Source organism: Dermacentor andersoni, chromosome 1 (assembly GCF_023375885.2).
Source record: "Dermacentor andersoni chromosome 1, qqDerAnde1_hic_scaffold, whole genome shotgun sequence".
Taxonomy (NCBI): domain Eukaryota; kingdom Metazoa; phylum Arthropoda; class Arachnida; order Ixodida; family Ixodidae; genus Dermacentor; species Dermacentor andersoni.
In genome coordinates, this window is record NC_092814.1 from 7807931 (window position 1) to 7817507 (window position 9577).

The following is a 9577-nucleotide window of genomic DNA, read 5'->3' on the forward strand; positions in this document are numbered from 1 at the left end:
GTCGTTTGGAGTCACCATCAAGTGACGCTTAAGATGAAGTTGGAAAGAGTCTGGCGGCGCGTTTTATTTGTTCGACATAACGAAGGAAGGAATCGGTCACGCTTATGTTACAGCGTTGCAACTTCGATCTTCTTGAGGTACGTAGGAAAAAATATAGGCTGAAGGTGCTTTATCAAATAATGCAGGATCAACTTAAGATTGATAAGCTCAAATATCTACATGCTCCAGACAAAAGATACCCGCGAACTAACCACGACTACGTCATAAAGCCGGATTTTACCAACAGTGATACATATCGATACTCATTTTTCCTGGATGCGATAGAAATGTGGAACCAATTGCCAAACGCTATTGTTAGCCTAAAAGATGTCACCGACTTTGAAAATGCTGCTGAGGCATATTTATGGGAGTTTTCGATTTAGTTTTGAAGTGCCAAGTGATATGTGCGACTTGATATTCATTGTACGTATTTTGATAAACGTCAGAAGTGTGCTGAACAGCATTCAAGTGAACATCTTATTAACTGTGAATTGACAAGTGTTAAGCAACTTTACGTACATTGACATTGTCCATATTTGATTTATGTAATTGTATTGTCCTCTCTGTTATGACCCTCTATGAGAGTTGACAGTATTAATAAATAAATAAATAGACGAAGAATGTGGGTAAGAACACTTTATTTTCAGCACACATGTTTTTAGTGAACTGCTGTTATACTGCTAAAATCTGCACATTTAATAGAAGTACACTGCTCTGCTTCATCACTCCATGCTAAGTGCAAGTATCCTGTACCAGGAAGTCAAGCCAAGACGTGGGATGTTCAGTCTGTGAAAATAAAGACGAGTTTGAAACATTAACGTGCAAAAACTAAAGCACACTCAAGAAAATAAACACAGCACAGGAACATATCCAATGAATCAGAATTACCTTTGAGAGCAAACATATAGTTTCTATGGCACAGTGAAGAAACCTTATTCCTCTGGCTTTTTTTGTGCGCGAGAAAATATGAAAGTGCATGCGTTCTCCCCATATTGTGTATCTGTCACCTTTTCACACACAACAAAGATGTTGTCTCAATGTGCCCAACTGTCTTTGCATATCCATTTCTCTGCTCTCATACCATGATACCTACAGTTAAAGGCTGTAGCAATGCTTAGCTTGAATGAACCAACACAAGCTACATGCACTGTGCTGTTGAACATGGCATTGTAAGTTAGATTCATGCACAGCACATTCATGTGCCATAAACATTTGATTGTGATTGTAGGCGAGATAAATAAAAAGAAGGTATGTAAATAAGAATATTCCCTAATAAGCTGTGCAGAAGTGCTCTCCTGTTTGGACAGAAGCCGAGCACAGCTGCAGTGAACAAGAAGCCAAATTATACAGCATTTAAAACCTAGGTTCTAAATGTGCTACAGATTTTTCTGAATTCATAGTCGAAAATCTAGGTGTTAAAGGTGACAAACATTTAAACAGGTCTCTATTCGGACTGGTAATGCTATGTGTCACCTAGTTTGATAAAATATGCCATATCACTGGTCTCCCAAGCTACGGCTGCTGTCCAGTTGCAAGTGCAAATCACTCAATTATGTCTAGGGCACGTTTGAGCAAAAGGCAGCCAAGATTACTGTGCCATTGAGATCTATTTCCTGACATCTCATTTCTTCTCAGAAAGCTACCTCTAAAAAAAAACCTTCACAACAACATAACCCAAACCTTTCTTGAGTAAAGCCATCACACTGGTCTTTGAACACTAATTACACAGTGGCTCTTTGTGATGTAATGTTATGTACGTCAGCACCTAACAAAGTACAGGAAAATTTAATAATGGCAGCGTGACAGGTACACAAAAAAGTAAAGGGATAAAACATCACACAGGCTGCCATCAGTGTTCATATCTCCATTTCAATGTGGATGTTTTTAGCAGTGAATACATGTTCTCATTAAACTGAGTCATATTATTACAAAAGCGAAGGGCAAGGGTCTTTACATTCTAAACTGACAAATGTGCTTTATTACGATTCACCACAATACAGGAGGTGTTTTGGAGTGAACCATCACATAAGGTTTTGGCTAACTACGGCGGGCGTGTCCTGCAGCGGGACCTCTTGTGTATTGCGGTAAAGCGTATCATTGTGACAAGAGCTAACCTGGCACGTATGGCTTTAGCCAACAAAAGTTCTCAAGACATCATGCATCCTGCCACGAAAATCTGCTTTGATGAGAGTTGAACATTAGGTTAGTCGCTGACAGAAACCATACATTCCAGATTCATGTAAATCTTTCCCAATATCGGCATGCTTCACCGCAACACACAAATATGTTGCGGTGATAACGGTGGTCGAACAGGCTGGTGCAAATGTTTCGACAGGGGAGCGTGCCTTCATCAGGGCAACTGCTTTCCTTGGCCGTTTTCATATACGTGAGTCCCCCAACTCCCAACAGGGGAGATTTACCTGGACCTTTGCCAAGAGACGTACCGACAAGCGTTTGGTAGTGGCTGGTAGAGATGCAGGAGTCTAAAAAGCGTTGCGAAATTCGGTTCCGTAAGGTTAGCTTCACCGCAATACAAATATGTTAAGCGGTTAGACATACAAAATATGTTGCGGTGAATCATAGCAAGGGTACCTGGTTTTTGATGCAAAGCAGCTTCCCAAGAGGCACGGTAATCCTGTGGTTAGTTATGCAGTTCCCCGCATGCGAGTGAGTTCCCTGCGTTCGGCGGTTTCCCAGTGACATACAAAATTACATTGATTGACTGTGTTGTAAATGGGCGACGGCACTATATGCTGATGCAAAAGCGTCGTTTCGCTTTCGAAAACTGCGCTCGGCTAAAGAGAACAACCTTGACTCGCATATGACCAAAGCAGTTGAACAGGAAACTACGAAATTACGTAGCTATTATGGAAGAAATCAACAGCTCAGAAAAAAATGGCCGTGTAAACATTAACTGGCTTACGAGGTCGACAAACCAACGGTTCAAAGCATCACAGCCACGTCCGAACTAGCGCTGAAGGCCGGCCAGTACACTTAGGCGCCTCGGCGCGCGTAATGTAACAGGAGACGGCAGGTGCACGCGTACATCATTAAGGAACACATATTATTTATGTCGGTGAAAGCGGTCACTCTTCAGTTCTGACATGCTTCACCGCGTAACACTAGTCTACTGCGGCGAAGCTGACTTCAGGACGCCGATTTCTTCAACTCATCTAGCGAGGCAGGTCCGTTTATCACGCTTGGCAACGTTTGACATTTTCTGCCTTTATTTCGTTTGTTCTTTTTAATTTTCTTATCACAGTGACCCTGTATCACGCAGTAGCAGAGCTAGTGCCGCGTCTTAACTGCGTTAGGAAAGGCAAGCGTGTATGCAGCAAGCACGGCGGCATTGGCTCTTGTTTGGAAACTTCAAGAGACGCTCTTCCGCGCAGCGACGTCATTTGTATTAAAAGAATGCAGGTGATGATTAAATGAGCCGCAGCAAAGCTGTAAAAAAACAGTAGTAATGCTGTTCTACGATCCTCTCGCTCGAGCGAGATGGTCTTACAAAAAAAAGCGCGATGTAACGCGATCTGACGGAACAGCTCGTCATGCCAGTGTTTTCTTACGTCCTCTTTCTTTCGCGCATTCTCCCCTGAACCAGACTACTGAATGGTTCTGTGCACGCACTGACGATCCTGACGGAGGCAATACCACTCACATGAGCAGCTCCATATAAGATGCCACGGCCCATACCACATGCCGGCTGCAATTTGACGCGGCCAGGAGGCAAAATATGCGCACAAGGTACCTAATGGTAACGCATCAAACTGCTCACAGCCCCAATCCTTTATTACACGCATATAGCGTGGAAAGATGAATTACTCACGCTCTAAGTGGGCATGGAATACGGACCGTTTCGCAGCGCAGCCGGCTCCGTAAGACGGCCGCCATGGAAATGAGCGGATGTGACATCATGGGTTATAGCGGACGTGACGTCATGGGTGAACGTAGACATTTCGGGCACCTTTCGTCTGCTGTGCCCCGGGCACAGCAGACACGGCCTGTTTATACTTTCACCTTGTTTCTAATAATTACACGCCGCGTCCGTGTTAACAGGACATGAACTAGTCATTTTGTTAGTTCGTTGAAAAGCGCGCGTTTGAAATTTTAAATGGTGTATTTAACATAAACGAAAACCACAATATTTTAACAGACGCAGCAGGCAACCGGCGTTTAGTTTATAATTAAATGTTTCTCAGCATTGACCAGATTTGACATGTTTCGCCAACTTCATGTGAATTAATCCATTTACGTGAGCGCAGTCAAACTATGTCTTGAGTGTTTGTTTCTTTATGGGCTTTTTTGGAGTGTAAACTGCTTAATATTTCCTCTTATAAGAAGCAATGGTTCGCGTGTCTATTTTTCGCTCTCGAAGGTTTTGTTCAGTGTTGAAATAATTTAAATTTAATTTTCTCTTTTCTTTTTCCTTGGAGAGCTTATATTTTTAGAGTAGAAATGGCAATGCTGTAGTCAGGGCTCTGTCGCACCGAACATTTTCATTCATTATTTTTTTTAACTGTTTCACTCCCGTTCCGTCGCTTTCGTGAAAATTGATTCTGCAGCAGTTTTCTCAAGTATTTGCAATGAATGCAGGGGCCGTTACTTTCACATACGTAAGTGCACTTGATGGAAAGGTAGCACCCAGCAAACGATATATATCTTCCTTGCTCCTCTGGTTTCACGCCGCAGCCTCCACACAACATAAGTGCATGTGTGCTGTGGAGCACTGACTGCGCTTCCTCCGGCGAAGAAACAGTGCACTGTGAGCGCAATTGGCCCCTGAGGAATACAGAGCAACACAACGACTCCGGTTGGTTGCTGGTTGCTTTCCGACTTGAATTTCACTAACTTCGGCACCAAGATGTGGTCAACGTGCTCGCCCTCGAGCTCACATGGTTCCGAAAAACACACTGTAACGTTCACTTGGAAACGTTACCTTACTCCATGTTGCATCAGGTAGGCAGACATTATGACACGCACGCTCAAGTTGCACGGCGTGCTGTTTATTGAGGCAATGATATCTGGTATATCTGGCCCCTGGCGTAGCTGCGTGTGCGCTACGGTGTCATCTTGCTGGGCGTCTTGCCTGTTGATTGCGTTCAGCTTTTGCCGTTTTGCAGCAGGTCCAAGCTGCTCGCATATATTTCTCTCTTTCCTTTTCATCGGAGCTTCGTGAAATACTTAGGTGCCTCAGGGAACACAGTGGGCACGGCGTCTTCTTTCAGACGCGGACGATCGCGCGGCAATTCCACAACCTCACCGTTGACTGTGTGCCGGTAGGTCCTTTCGACGAACCTTTCGTCGAAGTGCCGTTCACAAACCACGCTGTCGTTGGTAAGATCTTTTTCAGCCCGTTTAATATTTCAGGTCCACTGCTCCCTTTCCAAGACATCAGTTGGGGCTTTCAAACACAGAAAGCTTTTGCGAGAAAGATCGATACCCGCCTTTGCATCCAGGTATAAAGCACGTGCTTGAGCGGCTTGACGGCAGGGTTCATTACATCCAACAGTCTGAATCTGAAGAGTCCATTCCTCGTGTGGCAACGCGACGACCCAACACTGCAGACAAATTTCACTGACGACGACAGAGGCGACAGCGAAGCGTCAACGCAGCCGGCGAAGCCTTGTCGGTGCCCGGCCGTCGCAAGCGTGGCACCTTTGAACACAGCAGTGCCCCTAGCGGTGGCTAAATTTTCACCGCGCTCCGCGCGCTCCTCCTCCACGGCGCGGATGAGTCGCCCGCCACACTACCCCCTCTAGCCAGCGTGCGTCTATTTGTCGTACAAAAATCCCTCACGTGACCTGATCCTAGGTGCCTAGGGACAGCATCATTTAGGGATTTTTGAGAAGGCGCGATGCTGGCGCCGAGCGTCGCCGTGGCGAGTTCGTCCTCGGCGTGATCGTTCTCTGGACCGCGCGTTGTTCAACATTGCTCATGTAATTTCTTTATTCTATGATGTAATCGTGCATGCGTTGCTTGTGTGTTGGTTGTAGGTTCTGTGTTACTTGGCGGAAAGCCATGAGTAGTGGCGGTGCGGCAGTGCGGCTTTGGCCTCGATGAGTTCTGGCACGACAGAATCTACGTTGTGTGACCCGTGCTTTCTTGAGAACCCGGCGGTGGTGACAATTGAAATATCGAAGTGGCCTAGCGCCTGGGCAGCGAAGTTCTGCGAACCGCGATGTGGCGTCGCCGTGTCAGACTTTGCTTAACGGACATCGAGGGATGTGCTGCTCGCTGCAAGTCATGCAAAATGCAACTGCGTCGACCGCCCACTGTTCAGCGCTGAATGTGTGTTTGGTGTGCTGTGCTTGAAACGAGTGGTGCAGCCGTGCAGCGGGGGTAGCAGAGGAGCAGAGTGGCTTAGGGGCTCCGTTTGCGCGTTCACAGACATGTCCCGTCTTGGTCGCATTAGCGCCTGTCGCGGGACTGTCGTGTGCTAGCTCCTTGCCTAGTATGAAGTTTACGACGCTAACACGCAGCATGTTCACGTTTTTCCGCGCTATATGTCATTTGCATGACGGCCGAGTTGAAAACGAGACATATAAAATTACTTTCTATTGTGGAAGTTCTGGAAGTCTTATTACGCAAGGAGTGCGAACGTAAACATAAACACATATGTGTGTCTAAAATTTTGAATTACCTATAATACCCTTTACGACTGATAAGTGGGCTACACGGCCTGTGTGAATCAGCTACCGTATGTTGCGACACTTCCGTGTGGTAGACTGATGCATGGTGCGCGTTTATTTCTGTACTGTTGTAAAAACCATTTGTTTATTCACTCAATACAAATGTACGGTTTCTTCGCCGCAGTACATTTTAGTTACGCGGTGAAGCATACTAAAAGTGGGAGGGGGCCACTATCAGCCAGCATAGTATGTCCACTTAGGCGACCTGAGAGGCGGCGGGTTCGCGAGCGTATGATTAAAGAACTCTTATTATGTCCAGTGACAGTGGCCCCTTTTCACTTTTAGTATGCTTCACCGTACATTGCTTAGGCTTCACCGCGAAATATTAGTGTATTGCGAGAAAGATAATCCTAAAAAGCCTAATTATGCAAAGTTTCTATTGTAGCTTGCTACACCGCAATACAGGGGTGAAAATTAGCGTCATGCAGTAAAGCATACTAAGAGTGGAAAGGGCACATAGGTTTACACTGTGCTCATTATCTTCAATTGTGACCTAATTTGCAAGTGCATCTGTGCTCGTGGTAAGCTTTATTGACAATTCTTTGTACATCACAAATTCATATTGCAGGGAAGCTTACTAAAGCACATTCGCCATTATGGTACGTGTTATTCACCTTCAATGCAGGAGCACAATGCGGATTCTTGCCCCTGCATTTTGCTGGACTGCACATGCTCATTGAGAATTGATTCATTGTTCATAAGTGCACTGGTACTTTACTCTAAACTGGAGGGCTCAAGTTAATATGGAAGCACAATTTTTATTAAAGGGACAAGATGTTGCCGAGATGGTTGCAGCACAGCTTTTTTTTTTCTTCCAGGCACCTTTTCTACTTGAAGCTTCCATTGCAGTGTTTCGAACCTCTTTGAACCAGCACATAGTGTATATAAAAATTGGACACTGATTGGGAATATCACCTAAGTTCATGCCTATATATAAAAAGATGTAGCAAAGTAAAAAGATGTAGCACGACCAGACAAAATAAAAGAAGGGGGTGGGCTGTAGCAATACTAAGTGTTAAATGGTGCTTTATCCTTTCCCTTGAGTTTTCTTTCTGTTTTTGTGCTTTTTATGGATCCTCCGCAGTAACCATGCGAGTGCTGAGCTTGAGCTTGTTGGTTTCAAGTCTCATGGTTGTTACTAACAGAACAGGGTGATAAACGAACAAGGGCTTGGAGGCATCGGCTCACCTTGCTTTCCTCATGGTGCTGCTTCATAAGCACCGTGAGCATCCAGGCCAACTAGGAAGGGAGGTTTGTTGCAATTGCTTCTGAACTTTATTGCCACCAAACCAACAGTGCTCTCAATGACAGTTTTTGGACAGTAGAATGCTTGCACCCAGCAAAGTCTTAAGAAGGAAGCATTCAGGATGTGCAAAATGGGCTTTTGAAGCTGGCAGCATTACTGAAGGGGCTTTGCCCATCTGCCCTCTTTATGGATACACAAAGATGATTTCCTCTTTAAGAGGGATTGTTTCAGAGGTTGTTACATGGCAACAGTGTTGGGTGTTTAGTAGCTTGTCTTTGCCCACTGTTAATAACCTGTTCCTTCTCCAGTGCCCCTGTGAAGTGCCTACTTTTTGGACACAATGTGCTCTCCATGCATGCATGCATTTTTAGCTTGTAAAGACGTCTATTAACCCCTTGCCTCAAGCTGGTCCTTGCTGATGTCACCCAAGAAGGCATTGGGGAGTATGGCAATGTACACTTACAAAACACTGTTGATACCAGTGTAACCAAATTAATGGAGCTGCTGTTCTTTTTTTTGTCTACTCCATCCTGGTTAGTTACAATAAGCAATGTCCGAACAGAAGGCATATGTAGTTGGTCGTGCATAGCCTGCGCACTAAGACTTGTTGGCATATTATGACCTTAGCAGTGTTTATATGTAAAAACCTTCTGATGTGTTGATGACTCCCTTTTTCTTATCATACTTTGCCTGATGGAGCCAGCAAGTGGGTCAACCAGATGTTCAACAGGCTTCCCACTAGTTTTCCCAGAGTCTCCTTTACCAGGGTGCTGCTCATAGATATCTGTTTTCTTGACCTTGCACTGCACTTCAACCATGGCCACACCTGCTAAACCTATAGCATGCGATCAAAAAAGTGCTATACATCATGTTGCTCCAAACTCGTGACATGTGCTACAAGGCCTTGAGGAACACCCTCATTTATTTACGCCCTCATCATACTGTACGAAGCTTCGCATGATAAGTGCGACAATTAACATCTGCTGGTTTTTCAGTGTTATTCCTGTCCAGCTTGCTGAAAGCTATCCTGAGTGTTTCAAAAGCAAACGACCGCTGCTGGACAAGAAGTGCTTAAAACAAGGGTCGCTGTAACCACATATGTAACACGAAATGAAGGCCACTGAGTATACAGACGGTTTACTTCATATCCGAGAAGCTTGGTTCTCCCTTTGCTAGTGAGTGAACTCAACTTGCCCCGAATACATGGCCTGTGACAAACTATGTGCCAGATGCTGTGTCCCCTGCAAAGCTGAAGATGTGTACGAGATCCTGACACCCTGCAGCGGCTTCTACACTGGGCAAACAGGCTACTATAAAAACGACTGTCTTTACTAATATGCTAATAACATGAAAACGGGCAGAAATTTGGCTATTCATTGGACCCAACTGCAGGTGCAAGCCACCCTTCCACCAGATGTGTGTTGTTCACAGAAACTGGAGCTATACAAATGCAGATAAAAACAGTGATGTTTGAAAGTAGTAGAGCTGCACTATATTCTGCACAAGCAGTGCTATCTGCAGCGCTGGTACCTTATAGCCACAATTCATGGCTGCACCACCATGCAAAGGCACTATTCTTGAATTATTAACTTCTATTATA

The 9577-nt window shown here is 44.9% G+C and overlaps 1 long non-coding RNA gene across 1 annotated transcript; it reads right to left on the reverse strand.

The window, feature by feature from the left end:
• Positions 1-660: 660 nt before the first annotated feature.
• On the reverse strand, positions 661-5758 carry LOC129380375 (uncharacterized). Its single transcript, XR_011892392.1, has 2 exons — positions 2460-5758; positions 661-825 (listed from the first exon to the last, which is right to left on the reverse strand). It is a non-coding gene; the product is annotated as an uncharacterized lncRNA (long non-coding RNA).
• Between the last annotated feature and the right edge of the window lie 3819 nt (positions 5759-9577).